At 37.3% G+C, this 18,662-nt stretch overlaps 1 long non-coding RNA gene and 1 pseudogene across 1 annotated transcript; one reads left to right on the top strand and one right to left on the bottom strand.

Moving 5' to 3' along the window:
• Positions 1 to 215: 215 nt before the first annotated feature.
• Positions 216 to 3,214, bottom strand: LOC149832427 (uncharacterized). The gene is made up of 4 exons (XR_016433338.1): positions 3,113 to 3,214; positions 1,960 to 2,140; positions 1,356 to 1,456; positions 216 to 777 (listed from the first exon to the last, which is right to left on the bottom strand). It is a non-coding gene; the product is annotated as an uncharacterized LOC149832427 (long non-coding RNA).
• Positions 3,215 to 6,602: 3,388 nt separating this feature from the next.
• The window catches only part of LOC149832426 (dihydroorotate dehydrogenase (quinone), mitochondrial-like), a 120,103-nt pseudogene continuing 108,043 nt past the window's right edge, over positions 6,603 to 18,662 (top strand).

Here is an 18,662-nt window from a genome sequence, read left to right as displayed (position 1 = left end):
ACTTACGCATAGAGCCTAGTCTAAGGTGCTCTCTCTCTCTCTCTCTCAAGTTTGCATGCAGAAACTGATGAAACTATTGTCTAGTCTTGGACTCGATATACTGACTGCAGCTATAGACCCAAGTGGAGCACTTTATCCTACAAAACTGTGGACTGCATGTCTGTCAAACAAACCAAATCTATTGAATATTCTAATCTCTGTATAACACATGTAGATGGCCTGTGTATTATCCTTCATGATTTTATGTTCATTATCAGCCCTCTGAGAATTAGCAGAGGAATAAAGGCAATATGGACCACGCTGCTGCTGCCAGTAACAAATCAAGTTCAAAGATCTGTTTGTTTAAAAGTATTTAAGACCTTTAATAATGGTGGACTTTCTCATAATTCCGACTAACTTTGGTCTTCCATTTGGCACGCTTATGTGAATGCCTGCTCCAACTTCTTGACCAATGCTTTTGAGGCCTCAAAGATGACCTTATTCGATCTCTCCGTCTGTCCCTTACTGGTCGCCTTCTGCTTATTGCCACTCTCAGGCTCTCGTAGTTGTTCACTGATCCATATTCTTCTTCTTCAGCACTTGAACTGTATGCTGCTTCGTGGTCGCTACGACGATGATATACACGTTTTATATTCCATAGCTTGTGCCATAGAAAACATGAGATATCTTCGACTGCGAACCAGTATGTCTCACAACAGGCCCACGTCATTTTGCAAAGGCTTCTACCGATGCACTGAATTATGCCAACTTGGTACAGAAGATAAAAGAACAACACGACTGCAAATAAACCTAGTCATAAGCACACTGATAATAATAAAGAATTTAAGTTGTGGATAAAAGAGGTAGATATGTAAATAAGTCTGCAATAATTGAAAGATTACCAACGCCAAAATTTGAAACAGGAAATCATTGAAGAACTGTATATAAACTCTTAGTAGAGGGCAGAAGCAGGAAATCATTGCGGTAGGTTCGTACTATCTGATTATGATTCTGCTAGCGAGAAACTGGCAGTGTTGATGGAATATTATATTAAAAAATGTAAATTTGAATATTATGAAGTATAATTCATTGACAAGAACACGGACATTGTATTTCACATGATGATGACTTTCCAACTTGATATCTTTACTCATTTTCTATACCAAACCCTACTTCGTAGCATCATGCTAAATACGATGTTTTTAAATTGGAACCATGGTAGAAGAAAGATTCTGTTCACATATTATTCTGATTCTTAAGGTATGGTGTAATTTCTGCGTGCTATTCCCATGTAGTGAATAGTTGTGTACTTCTGAAGAGAGCAAGTGGAAACGGAAAGACAGTAGACTGAGAGAGAACATGGAAGGCAAACTCACTTATGTAGATGAGAAGACAAACCATAGCCACCCTCACTAGACTTGAGATGCAAAAGTGCTCGATGAAGCAAAATATGTCCCATGTTCCCACACAGATGTTCCTGCAAAATTCAATGGGCATGCTCTTAGTTATTCACATCATAACTTTGTCTGGAGAGCTTACAGGTCCATAGTCTGAAAATTGGAAAAGTAGAGTCCCATTTGTCATTAATCTTTTGCTGCTTGCTTGCTTCAAATTTCACTGTATTGAAGGACTAAGAGGCATTTTAGCCTTTTATTGTTTTTTCTTATACCAGGAATGTTCTCTGCTCATTACAAACAAACAAAAGCTATCTTCAACATGCAAAACTTCCAACGGATATCACATATGCTTTGCCCGTGCTCAACTAATCAACTTGTAAGTTGCACTACCCTTTGATATCAAAAAGTGAGAACAATTTCTTGAAAAGGAAAGAAAGATGTACGAATGATTTGATGTGCTACAAATTAATGGCACCCCACACTTGCATAATGCTTCCATTATCTTTCTTCTCTTTCCAATAGGACTTGTATGTTGAAGGAAATCCCTTCATGCTCATAGATTTTCAAATTAAAAGATGCTTACTCGCATGATCCACCAAATATAGTTTTGATGGGAGCTGAGATTAGTGTCCCTAAGGCTGCACCAGCTCCATCTGCAACGGTACTGACAACACTTCCCATCAAGCTGGGTTGGCATTGATATTTTATAGAGTCTCAATTGCACAATCCAAACTTTCAAAGAGAAAAATGATGTTCAGATCATCCTGCATCATTATTAAATGGAGAAAGAAGCAGAAAGGAACATCTTGTTAGGTACAATAGCCTTGTCAGAAAAAGAAATGCACTAGAAAGAAAATATGAAGCACTAACAAAATTATCGCCCACCCTGCTGTTTAATGTGTTCTAACCACAAACAGAGACTACAATAGCCATATAAGAAAACAACTGCTCCTTGAATTTCTGTAGTTACATAAATTGTCTTGTGCAACTAGAGAATTTGTTAGAATAAAAACTCAAAAATGGAAATTTTCTGAAAGAGTATGCTTGATTTTTTTCCATTCTGTATGATTAACAAGCGATTACACTAAATGTTCCTTTATGCTTCATTCAAGAATGTTCTTTAATCAATATGCACAATGCTTTAATCAGCTATTTTTATAAAGTACTTTGTTAGTCTAAATCTTGCATAACATGACCATCAGTGACAACATCATGGCATTGGCAAAATCAAAGGCCAAGTGTTCTTGCCAGACTAAATAGTTTGCTTGCGTAGGGTGAAAATTTTGAACGCGTAACAAAAAATACCATGTTATTTTCCACGAGAGTGCATAATAAAAACAATAAAAATATATTATAACTAGTAACGTTCCTATTTCTTTTTAAGAAAATTATTAAAGCATCCCTTTTATGAACTTTTTTTTTATGTCCAAAACAAAAGGCTTAATCTACCTCTAGAAGTACCCAAAGCTTAAGAAGACATTTTCACTCTTTTAATGCGTTTTGGTTATTTCAATCGTTACTAATGTCAGAATACAGGGTTTAGAATTATGAAATTGAATGTAATGAATCAGAACAACTTACGCACCAACCTATACGTATAGGTTCCGCATAAGCAGAAATTGGTTGCTTGAATCTCTCCCGGAGGTACACTTATCACCCCATAGTTAATTAAAAGGGAAAAACAAAGAGAGAGAGAGAGAGAGAGAGAGAGAGAGAGAGAGAGAGAGGAAACGAACCGCGATTCCGAGGAGGAAGGGGGCACGGAGATATCGGAAGAGACCGGGAGATGATTCCACCGCCTGAGAAAGGAGCGTCTCGTGGGTTGGTGGTGAGGAAGGAGATGGGCGGTTCTTGGAGAGGGAGGAGGCGCTTCAACGATGGTTCGTTGGAGAGAGAGAGAGAGAGAGAGAGTTGATTTCCAACGGTCGTCGTCAAGGGCATATCCTTTGTCAATTAGACATTTAGAGATGTCGATGGGTCGGATTTTACCTGATATCCGACTGAATCAGACTGCGTTTAATAGGATTTAGTAAGTCAAAACGATATCCGATAATCGGATTCTGATATGGTTTTGATTTTTTTGCAACCAAATCCGACAATTATCCAGATTTGATGGATATTTAAATCTGATTACATGTAAAAACCGGATATGTTAGGAAGCTTTCACCATCCGAATCTGAATCTGAATTTGAATCCATTTAGAAAACATCCGATTAGTTTAATATGGTATTGACCACATCCGATCGGAATCCGAACCTTTTACATCCCCTCTTTGTCATTCATGATTCACCCGTTAGGTAGTTTCACATATGGGTCTGACTCGATCCTAGTCTGATAAAATGAGTTGCAGTCCCACCTATGGGCTATGGCTATCAATGGTTCGGATTTGTATCAGGTACATTACCCGATTGGAACATGAATATCGGATTACGGGCACAAAAAAACTTCCGACCTCAACATTATTGGGGTTGATCTAAATCTGATACTGGATATATGTGGATAGGGTCTGTTATATCTGATCAACACACACAACTTGACATTGTGGCAGAGGACATGAGAAACTTCAAACGCTAATTCCAAGATCCTCACTGAGATACCATATCTCAAATCCTCATATTTGAATCCTGAGATAGCTAATCTCCAATATCATATTGAAGGCAAACAAATGGAAGCAAGTGTGCGAGGCTTGATGGCCTTTATTGGGTCAGTTTAGTAGAACCTGGTGTGGTTTGATGTGATCAGCTCCTATCGCAACAAATCCGTTTTATATAGACAGAAAGTTGGTGCAAATTTTGGGCCTATACCAAAATTGTTTGAAGGTTACGATGCGAGGGTTTAAGTAGGTCAAGTTGGAGTGGATCCAACTCACACTGGGAGATGTTAAACTCGGGCTTATCATTTTTGGTTGGGCCTACAACAAACAGTTATTTGGATTGCTCCTGTGAAGCCTTGAAACACAAGGTTTCGCGAATTGGCACTCACAATCATGCCTTTTGATTAATAAGTTATGCCAACTCAAACCTACTTGGTATGCTAACCTTTAGTTTTTTTTGTTTGTCTTTTTTTTTGGAAAATTTTCAAATACCCCCAAACGTATGGGCCTAATTCATCATCACACCTAGGGGTGGGCCCGGCCCGATGGGCCAAGCCGACCGGCCCACCATGGATCAAGTTTGGGTCAAGGTTTTAGGCTCCGGCCAGTTAACTATCGGGCAGAAAACCAGCCTGTTATATATGTGAGCTGAGTCTAGGTTGACCCTGTGGCCGGAAAGGCTTGAGCTATTTATTAATTTTTAATAATATAAAAATTAAAAAAATTAGTTAATTACATAGTAACTTGGTAGTTATTATTATTTATCTAATTAGTTGTATTAATTTTATGAAAACTAGAAAATTAATTAGGAAGTTATTAATTATTTATTGTTTACCTAATTAGTGGGTTTGGGTCAGGCTAGCTAGGTCCGGCTCGCTTCACATTGGTCCAATCAATAGGCTGGGTCAAACTCTAAACAGGTCCAGCCCGATGCCTACCTCTATGCACACCAAACTTTTCAAAGTTTGCAAATGGCCACCAAAGTTTTTTTATTGTTTAATCAAATTACCCTAATTATAAACTAACCTTAGATTGATCTTGAGTTAACCTAACTAAGGTTCTGAAGTTACCATTTTACCCCTATATTTAGAGAATAAAATTACTAATAGCAAAGTAAGTTTGATGTTTGTAGGGCTGTCAACTTAATGCTTTCAATAACAATTGAACCCTGACCTCTCCAACAAGAAGCAAGACACTAACTACTACACCATGAAGCTCATTATTTGATCATTCTAATAATTTTTTTTATATAAAGCTTAAATTACAATAAAAAAACTACCATGAGGGCACATATAAGAAGAGCAAAGAAACTAAAGATTGAAGAGAGAGAGAGAGAGCATGGACTTTCTGTCTGGGAGATAGAGTCTGGCAACTTATAAGCAAAAAAAAAAAAAGTTTCCTCAAACTAATTTTTAAAAAAAATCCTAAAAACTATGTTTTCTCATGTGACAAGACATATGAGTAGTGAGGTCATTTTAAAAAAATTATAACCGAATTAATTACAGGTAATTAAATTAGGGTCATCTGATTAACCTAGGTAAAAACTTTGGTGGGCATTTGCAAACTATGAAAAGTTTGTTGTGCCTATGAATTAGTTCGAAACTTTTGAGGGTATTTGATTTTTTTTTATTTAAAGAAAGCTCACTAAAAATCAGTTCACTTACTGGGCCAACCACCATGCAAAGTAAAATTCTCTGTTGTGGACACCACCACCCAGTCTTACATGCTCCAACCGTGATAAAGCAACAATAGTCCCCATGCATCAGCGGGATTCGATCCTAAGCATTCAGCTTTTTTTTTTTTTTGGAATTTATAACTCGAAGAAACCGCACCCAGCATAAAGACCTGGACCTGGTAGCACTGGGTCAGCCAGACATACCTACTGTCGTCGTGCCGTCTGGGTAAAACTCGACCTCCGCATTCAGGTCACACAGGACCTAGCTGAATAACCTCTGGTTGTTGTTGTTTCTGCTTTCTTGCTTGGATCAGAAGTAATCCCTTGATTGACTCGGATTTTAACTAAAAGTCCATTTGTTTCATGCCATTTTCATGGAAATATCTAAAGAAATCAGCCGTTTCTTGAAAAATGACTGATTCGATCTGAATTGGCCAAATTCGAATAGATTTTGACAAGTATTAGACTCAAATCTTACCAGGGTTATCCCCTGCTTTGCTAAAAAAAAAAACAAAGGACCCCCCTTCCTTTTCTTTTTTGAATTTTAAGCGCATTTTGATTTTTAATAAAAAGCAATTTATGTTAAGCACGACATATGCGAAAAGAAAAAACAGAGTCATGCGAGCCATCCGGGTTGCAACCTGCTTTTGGTCAACCATGGGAAGTAGTGGGTGGGGTGCTGAGTCTTGCTGATGATGGTTCAGGCTGCCCTCCTATGCTTTGCCTCCACACGTCACACTTGTCTTCTTCGTCTCCTCCTCCTCTGCCTTGGAGAGTGTGAAGAAGCTAGATCTTCAACACCAGAAAAAAAACCTAATTTTCTGATTCTTCCGTTTCTCCTCCCATTCTAGGTTTCTCGCTCCCTCCTCTCCCCGTTGTATGTATCTACAATCCGTAATTTTCTCTTCCACGCTGTGTTTTCTCCCTCTGTTTCGTTTTTCTTGAATCCATGAGTGGAATGGCGGGAAGATCGGGTAGGGTTTTGCTCCGAGAGGTTCTGTATAGGGCGAGAGGGTTTAGCTCTTCCTCGTCATCCGCAGCGGGCCGTCAGAAAACTCCTCTACTCTCCAAGAAGGTGAGTTTTTTATTTTTTTTCTTTGAATTTTGGTTTATTTATCGTTTTCTTGGTTGATTTTTATCGAATTGGTGTTCATTTTCGCATTTATTGAATCTTATCGTTTTTCTTTTATTGCGTGTCGTTGACGCACTCTGATTGCTGATCGTTTCTTACCTCCGAGTCGTAGAGTCTAGAATTCTTCACCTCACTCACAAACACAAACACACGCGTGTGTGTGTAAGGAACAATGCTAAATGAAAGCATGCTAAATAAATAAAACATGCTAAATTGAAACATGCTAAATGGTTTTTTTGGGATTTTCTGTGCTTTCTTCTCAATTCTGACCCCATAGGTGTCTTCGTCGATTTACTAGGGATCAACATCAGGATAATGCTTTTTCATTTAAAAATGATATAAGGAGCCTCGAAAAATATACTAAGATGTCGGACCATCCATTTTTCAAACCTCATAAAAAGCTACCTATGTGTTAGAATCGAATGCTCCAAGAGCTGATTTCCATAAAAATCAAGCCCGTTGATCACATTTGTACTGTCAACATTTAAAAATAAAACAAAAAAGCTCGAAAACCCCATTTAGAATGAGAGGGAGAGAGAGCATCCTGAAGATCTGAGCTTTAAAGACGAATTGGATCCAAATCCAATTTCAAAGATCCAATTCAGGATGCGATCCAGAGCAGATCCAATCATGCAGGATTATCAGGGTCCAATTGGATCTCTGCCAACCCAGACCCATTTTGATTATCATGTTTCAATTTCTGAGATATTTTATATCTTTCTCAGAGATTGTATTTTTATTTTTTTTATTCCATTTTGGCATGTGAGGAATCATATTAAACATACTTTTTATTTTTTATTTTTTTAGGAGCCGGATTCTACGGATCCGGATAGTACTGGTACCCTGTAAGATTTTTTTGTGGTACTAGAGGGTGTATGGGGTGGGTCCAAGGGTAGTTTTTATTTTTTTTGCAAATGCGCTTCTTTTTTGTGTTGGTGCATAATCCAGTTCGCAGCTTATTTGGATATGGATCATGATGCGTCTCCATAAAGGGGGTCCTAGGTGGCGCCACCTTGGTGTGGTCTATCTTGGACCTCATTCAAATTTTGTTGACCAGTCCAAAGTCAAAAATGGATTGTTGGTGAGTTAATAGTTATTGGCAAGAACGAGGCCTTGCATGCTCATTTTTTGCACAAGGCTTGGGAAGACCCAAGGTCTCTTTATTGTGGCTCTTCCTAAGCAAATGAGTCTTTAATTAGGGAGGTCGACCAGGGGGAAGGGGGCTTCTTCTCTATTTTGAAAAAACGTGTTTCTTGGTGTGGCTGGTGCTTGAAAAAACTGTGGTAAAGATAGTCTCAGTATTTTGACTGTATCTTCTTAGATACTGGTCTATATTATGTGATCTTTAGCTTGTTGGAAAGCTAAGATCGTGCCCTACAAGTTTGATGTTTACCATTTTGCGTTATTCAGTTTGGTTAAGCCTCTAAAATACCTGGTAAGTTTTCTGCTGACGGCAACAAACCCTTTGGTTGGTAGAAAAGCTCGAGTTTGTGATCTTTGAGAAGATCGACCTTGACATGGTTGTGTAAGCATTCTTGTTCATGGTGGCTGAAGTTCCATCTCTACTGTTTGTGGTTCATCTTGTGGCATCAGTTGCTTCTCAACGATGACCATTATCGATTTCAGCCCGAATATTTTCACCGGTTCTTCGTTCTATTACTTTTGTTACTCTTATTCGCATTTGTGTTGCGATTGTTCTTGATTTACCATTGTTAGACTATATTCACTCATTTGAGAATTGCGAATACATGCTTAGAAAAGTTTTATGTTGAAGTTGTCTCATTTGATCCTAAGTTATTCCGGATTATATGTGTGTGAATGAACTCAGATTCTTTCAAAAAGACCAAATTGTTGTTCCGTGATAACAGAGAAGTCTCCACTAAAACATCCGTGTCGGACTCATTTCTGAACGGATTTTCGTGTTCTTTAGCTTTCTAGAAAGCTGAGACAATTGTCTACAACTTTGTAGTTGAGACTATTTCATGATTCAGTCGTTTGAGGCCCTAAAAATTGTTATTAAAGTCTCGGACTGACAGTAATCCACTGTTATTAGTTTGGTTCAGAACACTCCTAGTAGTGTTTGGTATTTTGCCGTTATCTGAAGATTTTTCGTATGAAATTTAGAATTTTTTGATTCTGTGAAAAGCTAAGATCGAAACCTACAACTTTCATGTTGAAGATTTTGTTGACTCATTGTCGTTGTGCTAAAAAAATATCAATTTCTGCTGTTATCCAATATTTAAATTTTTATTCCTATAATAATATTTCTATATCATTCTGGATATTCAAAAATTCATAGAGGATTGTAGAAACATCAAAAAATTACGATCTTTAGTGTTCTGGAAAGGTCTGAATCTGACCTTCATTTCGTCAGTTGTGAGTTTTTCCAAACTTCAACGTTTGAAGGGTCAAAAATCCCTTCAAACAGTCTGCCCCTAAAAGTCGATAATCTGTGTTGGACTCGTTTAGCAGTCCCGGTGTCAAGTCCGTGGATCGAACATTCCTGCTTCGAATATGGTGTTTCTGGATTCGTTGGAAAGCTGTGTGAATCATGCACAACTTTCATTTGGACCAACTCTATCAAAACAGAGTGCATAGGTCCCGAAAATCTGTTTCCCAGAGTTCTATTCGGACTCTACATCGCATAAGCTTCCGCGTGCATTTGGATCCGTTTAGATCGCGGATCAGTGTGTACCGAGTCCACCGTAGCATTGCATCAGAGAGAGAGAGAGAGAGAGAGATGCCTCGTTTTCTTATGTTGTATTCTTGGAAGGTAAACAACGAGAATGAAAAAGGAGAAGTTGAGAACATTCTTTTTTTTTTTCAAGTAAGGTATGCAGATGCATTGATGGTCACTCTTACCATGAATGGCGTGATTTCTATTAAGCGGATTCTAATGATCATAATTGTGATTGCAAAATTGATTGAGACACCACAATGCATCGATGTTTTACCTCCTGGTTGTTTCCTCTTTCTTCATTCTCGAATTTCTTGTGCCATGAATTTGTGCATAATATATTTTTGTAACTTATTACATAGTTTTTGCATGCTTTAACTAACTTCTTGTTTTGGTTTAATTCTGTTCCAAATTTGTATGCAGGGTAGAATACTGACAGGAACCGTGTTAGGCATGGTAATAGCTGGAGGAGCTTATGTGAGTACAATAGCTGACTAAGATGAGGCAACTTTCAGGTATATATGAAAAATATTAGCTCCTCAGAACTCGGTTCACATTAAAGCTTGAACAGTTGTAGAGCTGGTAAGCAAACCGAGCTGCGTGTGACATCTCAGTTTGGCTTGATTGTAGCTTGATCGAGCTTGCTAAATAGGCTTGGCAAAACATTTTTGTTCTTAATTTTGTAAGTTTAGTGAGCTTGAGTCCCAACTAAGGGTTGCTCAGACCGGTTTGACTTGGGTAGGCTTGTCAAGATAGTGCGTGCATATTTAGGGGGCATTTGCATGCCGCAGAAACCTGAGGATTTCCGCAGAAACGCATGGGTTCCCATGCGTTTCCGCAGGACCCACTGTGGCAAAGCAAACATGGGCATCCCTTTTCGCTTTCAATGGGGACCATCCCCCTTTCTGTGGAACCCTTTCCTGTGGGAGGGTGGTCCGATTTCGTTTCAGCGGAAGAGGTGCCACAAAGCACTCTTCCTCAAAATGCAAATGTGCCCTTAGTATACATTTTGGACAACTGATAAATGCAGTTGTGTGTTTGAATACTGTCTTCTCCAACTTTGTTCTCTACCTAAACATATGAAAAGATAAAACACTGTTTTTTTTTTAACTAAATGATCCATCTTTGTCTTGGCTTAAGCTCACGGTGAGCCAAGCTTGTAGTGAATGTGGGGTGAACACAAGCCTGCATGATCCAAGCCCAAATCCCACTACCTTTGTTCATTTGGCTTGTTTACCATCCCTAAGTAATGAGATGTTTCTATGGAGGTTTAGGACTCCAAAGACCAAGTTCTTGTCATGGTTTGCTGCCAATTTGCAATCAGGGCATGTTTGGATTTGGCTGAAGGGTTCAAGGATAAAGCTTTCATAACTTTACAAGTGGCAGCAAACAGTTATCAGCATTTTTTTTTAAACTCTTGAATGGGCCGAAATATAATTTTCCTTAAATCTTTTACATCCTTGTTGGTTGTAATCTATGTTTCTGAAGATCACAGGTAGATTGAATTATCACAATATTTCTGTGGAATTTTAGCAAAGTTAGAAATAAATGGAAATCTATGACACTCAAATTTATTTATGAAAATTAAGGCCCTCTCTTGTATTCGTTAATATGAATCACAGAACGGGCTTTGTTCCCACAATCAGGGAATTGGTGGGGGGGGGGGGGGGGGGGCTTGTTTTATCTTTTTGGATAACATGCTTCAAGCAACTGGGTTTCATTGAGCTTGTAGATCTTACCTGTGGAGGAACTTTGGTGATGTAGATTGTGTATTTCTCACATGCAGTTTTAAGTCTGTTTTAAATGCAAAGACCTAGATGTTCTTGTCATATGAGTTGCTGGTGTTTGTGTTTCTGCTGGTCTGGGGTATCAATGTCTCCCAAAGGTCTTTTTGTCTCGATGGTAACAATGTTGATATTCCACCTGGAAGTTTGACCTTTTTTTTTTTGCTATCAAACTGCAACAATTTTAGCTGGGTTTTGGCCACGAGTATTCTTCCATTTTGGGCTTATCTAAGTTATTTTCTGTTATGCGTGTTATTTGTAACATTTCTGATGGCTTACGTAATTTCAATGCATGTATTTAAGTGTTAAATATTTGATATTTAGATGTTCTGTCTTATATAAGTCACCTTTAGTATGCATTAACATAATCATCATCATCGTCAACAATGTTGGCATCTTCATCATTACTTATGTGGTTATGATTGACATATGAAACTTTATCTCCCTTTTTACTTTCTGCTACACTTTTCTTCTCATGCATGTTTAGGTTTTGTTTGTCCTTTTTGCAGTGACTCCCTGTTTAAAGCAACAAAGCCCCTGAATCCTTTCTTTGCTCTTTTAGATCCTGAGGTTGCTCACCATCTGGCAATATTAGCATCATCATATGGCCTGGTCCCAAGGGAAAAAAGGCCTGATCCACCAATCCTGGAAGTTGAAGTCTGGGGCCGAAGGTTTTCAAATCCGGTTGGGCTTGCTGCAGGTTTTGATAAAAATGCTGAAGCCGTTGAGGGTCTGTTAGGAATGGGCTTTGGGTTTGTTGAAGTTGGTTCTGTAACACCTCTTCCACAAGAGGGTAATCCAAACCCTTGTGTATTCAGATTGTGGCAGGAAAGGTAAGCATGTATGTTGCTTCTTACTGCCTTCTATAAACTTCTTTTATGAAGCATCACAAAGATTTAACAGAAACAAGTTAGAAATTGCAGTTAACTTCTTCAAGTCTCTGAAGCCAAGAGGTTTAGAAAGATGTATGCTATGGTAGAAACCATCTCATTGGTGTGATTCAAGATATTCAACATCAGTTGGCTTCTTTTAGTTTGAAGAGAATGTTGTCATTTTCCTGTTCATTGAAGTTGAATCACATTCCAAGTCATCTTCTATTTCTTTTTGTTGTTCCACCATGTTGTTAAATTCTATAGTTTATATATATATATATTAATATTGATGTTAATATATATGCATTATATATATATATATATGTGTGTGTGTGTGTGTGTGTGTGTGTGTATTTTATTTTTTGTTTATATATGTAATAGGTCATAACCTCTAGGAGCAATTTTGTCTTTTTCATTGATGTAATAGGCTCTGACCATTAGGTCTAGTTTTGTACTTTTCTCCTTTTTTTTCCTTTTTTTTTATTTCTTGTAGCCATTGGGACTAGCCCTCATTCCGAAGAAGTGGAAGCTCACAAGCTGAACTTCAAAATAAGCTCACAAATGATCTTTCGCAATGAACACAATGGTTCATCCAACACACTTACAAAAACCGAAATACTCAAAAGAGTGCGCACACAAAAGAGTGAAAAATATTTCTCATTAAAGTGGGATAACACAAAAGTATATTGTGCAAAGGGGTTTTACCCCATATTTATAATGCTCACAATAGGGAGCCAAGAGGGAGTCGTTGGACTCCCAATGACTCTAAATAGAGCCGTTGGGGGTCCAACGACTAATGAAATAAGTGCTTTTTGACTTGGTCAAAAAGCACTAAAGTCCAAAAAGACTAATGATATAAGTGCTTTTTGAGTTGGTCAAAAATCACTTAAGTCCAAAAAGGAAAAAAGACAACCTAATCCTAATTACAAACTAACTAGACTATGCAACTAGAATAACTAACTAAATATATTACAAATGTTTATTATATTTTAACACTCCCCCTCAAACTTACGGTTGAATAACCGAAAGTTTGTCTAAGAGAAAGTGAAATCGAGGAGCAGCGAGAGGTTTGGTAAATAAATCTGTCAGTTGATATTCTGAGGTAACATATGGTAGATCAATGGTGCCATGAAGGAACTCCTCTCGTACATAGTGACAATCCATTTCGATATGCTTGGTGCATTCGTGGAATGTCCCGTTGCTGACACTATAAATAGAACTTTTGTTATCACAGCATAGTCTTGATGCTCCTGTACTTTCAACACCCATGTCATGAAGCAGACGCCTTAGCCAGACCACTTCCATAGTGGTTGTAACCAGAGTTACCAGAAGCTTCTTAGGTAGGTGGGAGGCTCGCTTCCCAAAAACTCGCTTCAGAAGCGTGATACTCCTCGCTTTCGAAACTTCATGGGAAACTCGATTCTCCCACGCTTCTTCTATGCTTCATATACACATGGTCTATGCATACTATATAATTTTCTCACGTTTCTTTTCATCTTTTTCATGTATTTTCTCTCACGCTTTCGCTCACATTCTATGTAGTTTCTTTAAATTGGTAACCATCATTGTTAGATTTTAACAAAAAATTAAACTCTTTTACAGAAAAATCATGAAATATAAGAATGATCAATTTTATTTTAGATTTTATTTATTTTTTGTTTGATTCCATATTGCTTCATTATTTATTCATATTTTGCTTTTAAATTGAAACTTCGCTTCTCGCTTCGTATAAATTTTAAAATGCCTCGCTTCCACTTCCCATATCGTTTCCCGCTTTCGCTTCCTAGTTTGACAACCTTGGTTGTAACCATCGCTCTGTATTCGGTTTCAGTTGACGAGAGAAAGACTTTTTGTTGCTTCTTACATCTCCATGAAATCAATGATTCACCTAAAAACACATAAAATCCAGTAGTTGAGTGTCGATCATTGGGATCACCTCCCCAATCTGCATCGGTATAAGAAGTTAAATCAAAGGAAGAAGAAGCAGATAAAAAAAGTCCTCGAAAAATTAAAGTTTTGATATATCGAATAATGCGTAACACAACTCCCATACGAACAGTGGTAGGAGCATGCTGAAATTAACTCGCTGTGTGGACGACATGTGCAATGTCAGGTCTGGTAATAGAGAGGTAAGACAATGCTCCAACAAGTTGTCTGTAAGGTATTGGATTTTCAAAAGGTTTTCCATCATCAATCTTTATTTCGATGTTTACAACTTCAGGAGAGTCAACCTTCTTTTCGTTCGTGATACCAGACCTGTCAATAATATTCAAGGCAAATTTAGATTGAGTCAGTAAATAGCTTCTAGAAGAATAAGCAACTTCTATGCCAAGGAAATTTTTTAAAAAACCCAAATCACTCATTTCAAAATGTGTTTTGAGAAATTTTTTAATGTTAGCAACTCCCTGCTTGTCACTTCCAGTGATGATCATGTCGTCTACACAGAGAAGAAGAATGATGATACCTGCATTAGAAATCTTAACAAACAACGCAGTGTCAGTAAGACAAAATTGAAAACCAAATTCAATCATAACTTGGCTAAATTTATCATACCAAGCCTTTGGGGCTTGCTTAAGTTCATATAAAGTTTTGTTTAATCGAAGAGCTTTTCCTTTGGGAATATTAGTACCAGGTGGTGGTTCCATATATACTTCTTCAACTAGGTTCCTATTAAGGAATGCATTTTTAACATCCATTTGATATATATGCCATTTCTTTGAAGATGCTAGGGCTATCAAGATCCTAACTGTGGTCATTCTAGCAACTGGAGCAAATGTTTCTTCATAATCTATTTCATATTCTTGGGAATAGCCTTTGGCAACTAAACGAGTCTTAAACCTTTCAAGAGTGCCATCACTCTTGGTTTTTACTTTGTACACCCACCTACATCCGATAGGCTTTTTTCCGGATGGAAGATCTTGGATAGTCCAAGTATTTGCTTTTTCTAAGGCTCTTAATTCTACTGACATTGCTTTGACCCATTCAGATTGTTCTTTTGTTGTATCATAGTTAGAGGGTTCTATATAGAAATGTATTAATGCAATATAGGCTTGATACTTTGGTGAAAAAGACTCGTATGACACAATTTTTTTGGGAACTTTAGAGACTCTCGATGACTTTCTAGTGGGTACTTGTTTTTGTTCTTTAGTGTATTTTTTGAGTGCACAAGGTGTCTCTAAATTGCCTCGCTTAGAGTACTGAATGCAATCAGAAGGATTAAGAGCTTCTGAATTTGTCATATCGAGTTGTTCTTCTGGATTTGTTGCGATACCATCTTCAACAATTTTTGGAACTAGATCCAATAGAAAAGAATATTCATCTATTTCCTTAGAGTTCACGTTTTTAAAAGAACTTTCTTTTTCCAGGAATGATACATTCCTTGAGACGTATAATTTTCTAGTTTTGAGATCAAAGCATCTATAGCCTTTTTAGTGACTTGCATATCCTAAAAAAACACATGAAATAGCATGGGGAGAGAATTTATCATTTTTGTTTGAAAAAACAAAGCATTTGCACCCAAAAACTCTTAACCTCGAGTAATCTAGGATTTGTTTAAAAAGTTTTTCAATCAGAGATATATTGTTTAAGGAAGATGATGGCATCCTGTTGATAAGATAAAATGCGGTTAACGTGGCTTCGGCCCAAAAAACCTTTGGTACTTGATGTGTGATCAATAAGGTTTTTGTTGTTTCTATGATGTGCCTATGCTTTCTTTCTGCTAATCCATTTTGTTGAGGAGTATACGAGCATGATTTTTGATATATAATGCCATGCAAGTTTAAGTAATCCTTAAATTCTTTGGACAAAAATTCTCTCCCTGAATCAATGCGAAAAATTGAAATATCATCTTTGAATTGATTTTTAACTAACTGATGAAATATTTGAAACTGTGAAAAGACTTTAGATTTGTGTTTAAGAAAATAGATCCAAGTGTGTCTTGTGAAATCATCTACGAAAATTACATAATAAATGAAGTCACCTTCTGAGCTAATAGGTGCAGGGCCCCACACATCTGAGTGTATTAATTCTATTGGTCAAGAAGAGACAAAGATTCTTTTTTGAAATGATAGTCTTTTCATTTTGCCCAGAATATACTTTTCACATTTAAATGTATCAAAATTACAAAAAAAAATCATCTTTGGAAATAACTGGAGCTTGGATACACTAGGGTGTCCAAGTCTCTTGTGCCTAAGTCTAAGTCAACTTTTTGAACACTACAACACAATGTATTCTTAGGTATATCCAAAAAATCCATGTAGTACAGGCTTCCTTCTCTATCGCCTTTCCCAATCAACTTCCATGACTGGTGATCTGCACTCGACATTCACAAGAGGAGAAGGAAACATTACATCCATGGTTAGTTAATTGTGAAACAGATAAAAGATTTAAATTGAGTTTAGGAATATATCTAACTTGTGGAATACAAAACCTTTTAGAGTTTTCAAAATTTTCTATTCCTTTAATTTTAAGAGATGTTCCATCAATAGTAAACACATTTGACCCATTTGAGTTATGACATTTAGATAAAACATTAATATTTGGGGTTATATGAAAAAAAGCACTTGAAACAAGAAGCCAAAGAGATTTACCTGGATCTGAGGTACTAATGGAAGAAACCGCGACTTCAGTAGAGGAAGACGCCCCCTTGAACAATGGTTGAAGTGACTCCACTAGTTGTGCTAGAGACATGTTTCCAATAGAAGATTCATTGGATTCTTGTGGAGGTTCGACAGAGGCAACCTTCTTTTCATATGATTTCTTCAATTTTGGACAGTAAGTTTTTACATGTCCTGGCTCACGGTAGTAGTAACAAATTACTTTTTTCTTTTCAAAATCATTTTCGTCATTCGTTCTTCCATAGTTTGGAGGTTTGTAAGTGTGAACATGATTCTCCGGTCTAGATACGGCTAGAACCGAGTCATCATCACTTTTGACAATTCTACTTTTGAGCCGATTTTCCTCCATGCTCAATTCTTCTATCGTATCTTCAATTGAAGAAACCTTTTCTCGGTGAAGAAGAATGAACTTGGTAGCTTCAAAATCCGATCTTAGTCTATTGACAAATTGAAAAAGTGCTCCGCATTCATTTGATTTTGGCGGAGTTTGATGTCTTGTGGACAATGCCACTTTGGTTCAAGAAGAGCTAACTCTTCCCATAACTCAGACAAGCCTTTCATATTCCGAACTTGATGTTGTAGATTGCACACATATGCAATGTCTTTGAGAGAATACATTCTCTTAAGATAGTCTCAAGCATCATTTGCATGTTCAAACTTTGCTAGAATTAAACATTTTTTTATATCCACACTACTTACGAGCCAAGACATAATCTTGGCGTGTCCCATTCTCCATTCTTTCCACTTTTTCTCGTAAGTGGTAATGGCTATAGTCTTTTTTACCTCCGTAAGAGGTATTTCTTTCTCACCTTTGATCTTTGTGATGATTAGTTTAGGTTCTGAGTCAGTTCTATCTACTAATCCCCACAACCCCTTTCCCCATATAAGGTGCTTTATAATTGAAGCCCATGTGACGTAATTTGAATCATTAAGCTTGATGGGTTTAATGCTGACATTATTATTGTCATCCATTTTACAAGGTTTTAATAAGGAGAAGAAAGAAAAATAATAAGAGTAGATAAAAGAGATGTACTCTACCACGAATGATAAATACAAACACACCTCCAAGCGTTACTTGATCACACTTTTATATATACTTGATGAAGAATGTCTCTTCTTCAAAACTTGAGCGGCATGCTTCCCAATGCACCGAGATAAATGACTTGATCACAATCATCACTCTAATACCATGAAAGAAGAGGAATCTCACAAACGGAACTTCAAAAGAAGCTCACAAATGATCTTTCACAATGAACACAATGGTTCATACAACACACTTACAAAAACCGAAATACACAAAAGAGTGCGCACACAAAAGAGTGAAAAATATTTCTCATTAAAGTGGGATAAAGCCCACACAAAAGTATACTCTACAAAAGGGTTTTACCCCATATTTATAATGCTCACAATAGGGAGCCAAGAGGGAGTCGTTGGACTCCCAACGACTCTTAATAGAGTCGTTGGGGGTCCAACGACTCTAATGAAATAAGTGCTTTTTGACTTGGTCAAAAAGCACTAAAGTCCAAAAAGACTCTAATGATATAAGTGCTTTTTGAGTTGGTCAAAAAGCACTAAAGTCCAAAAAGAAAAAAAGACAACCTAATCCTAATTACAAACTAACTAGACTATGTAGCTAGAATAACTAACTAAATATATTACAAATGTTTATTACATTTTAACTATGTCACATGGGTGCGGGTGCGGGGATGCGACACTTCCAAAAAATCCGGGTGCGGGGGTACGGCATATATATATATATATAAGTTGGACATAAATGATCCTAGGTATGTTGAATGCACCCAAGGTCAGGTTGACTGCATCGGGTGCAGGTGCGACACCTAGTTGGAGAATCCCTATGACATATATTAAAAAAAAATTCTTGGCAATTTTTTTTATGTACGAAAAATTGGACCAAAATGACCCTGGGTGCATTGACC

The sequence above is a fragment of the Nuphar pumila genome, chromosome 7, assembly GCF_984573655.1.
Source record: "Nuphar pumila chromosome 7, dmNupPumi1.hap1.1, whole genome shotgun sequence".
NCBI classification, from domain to species: Eukaryota; Viridiplantae; Streptophyta; class Magnoliopsida; order Nymphaeales; family Nymphaeaceae; genus Nuphar; species Nuphar pumila.
The sequence above is the reverse complement of the archived record's forward strand: the minus strand, read 5'-3'. Positions and strand labels throughout refer to the sequence as shown.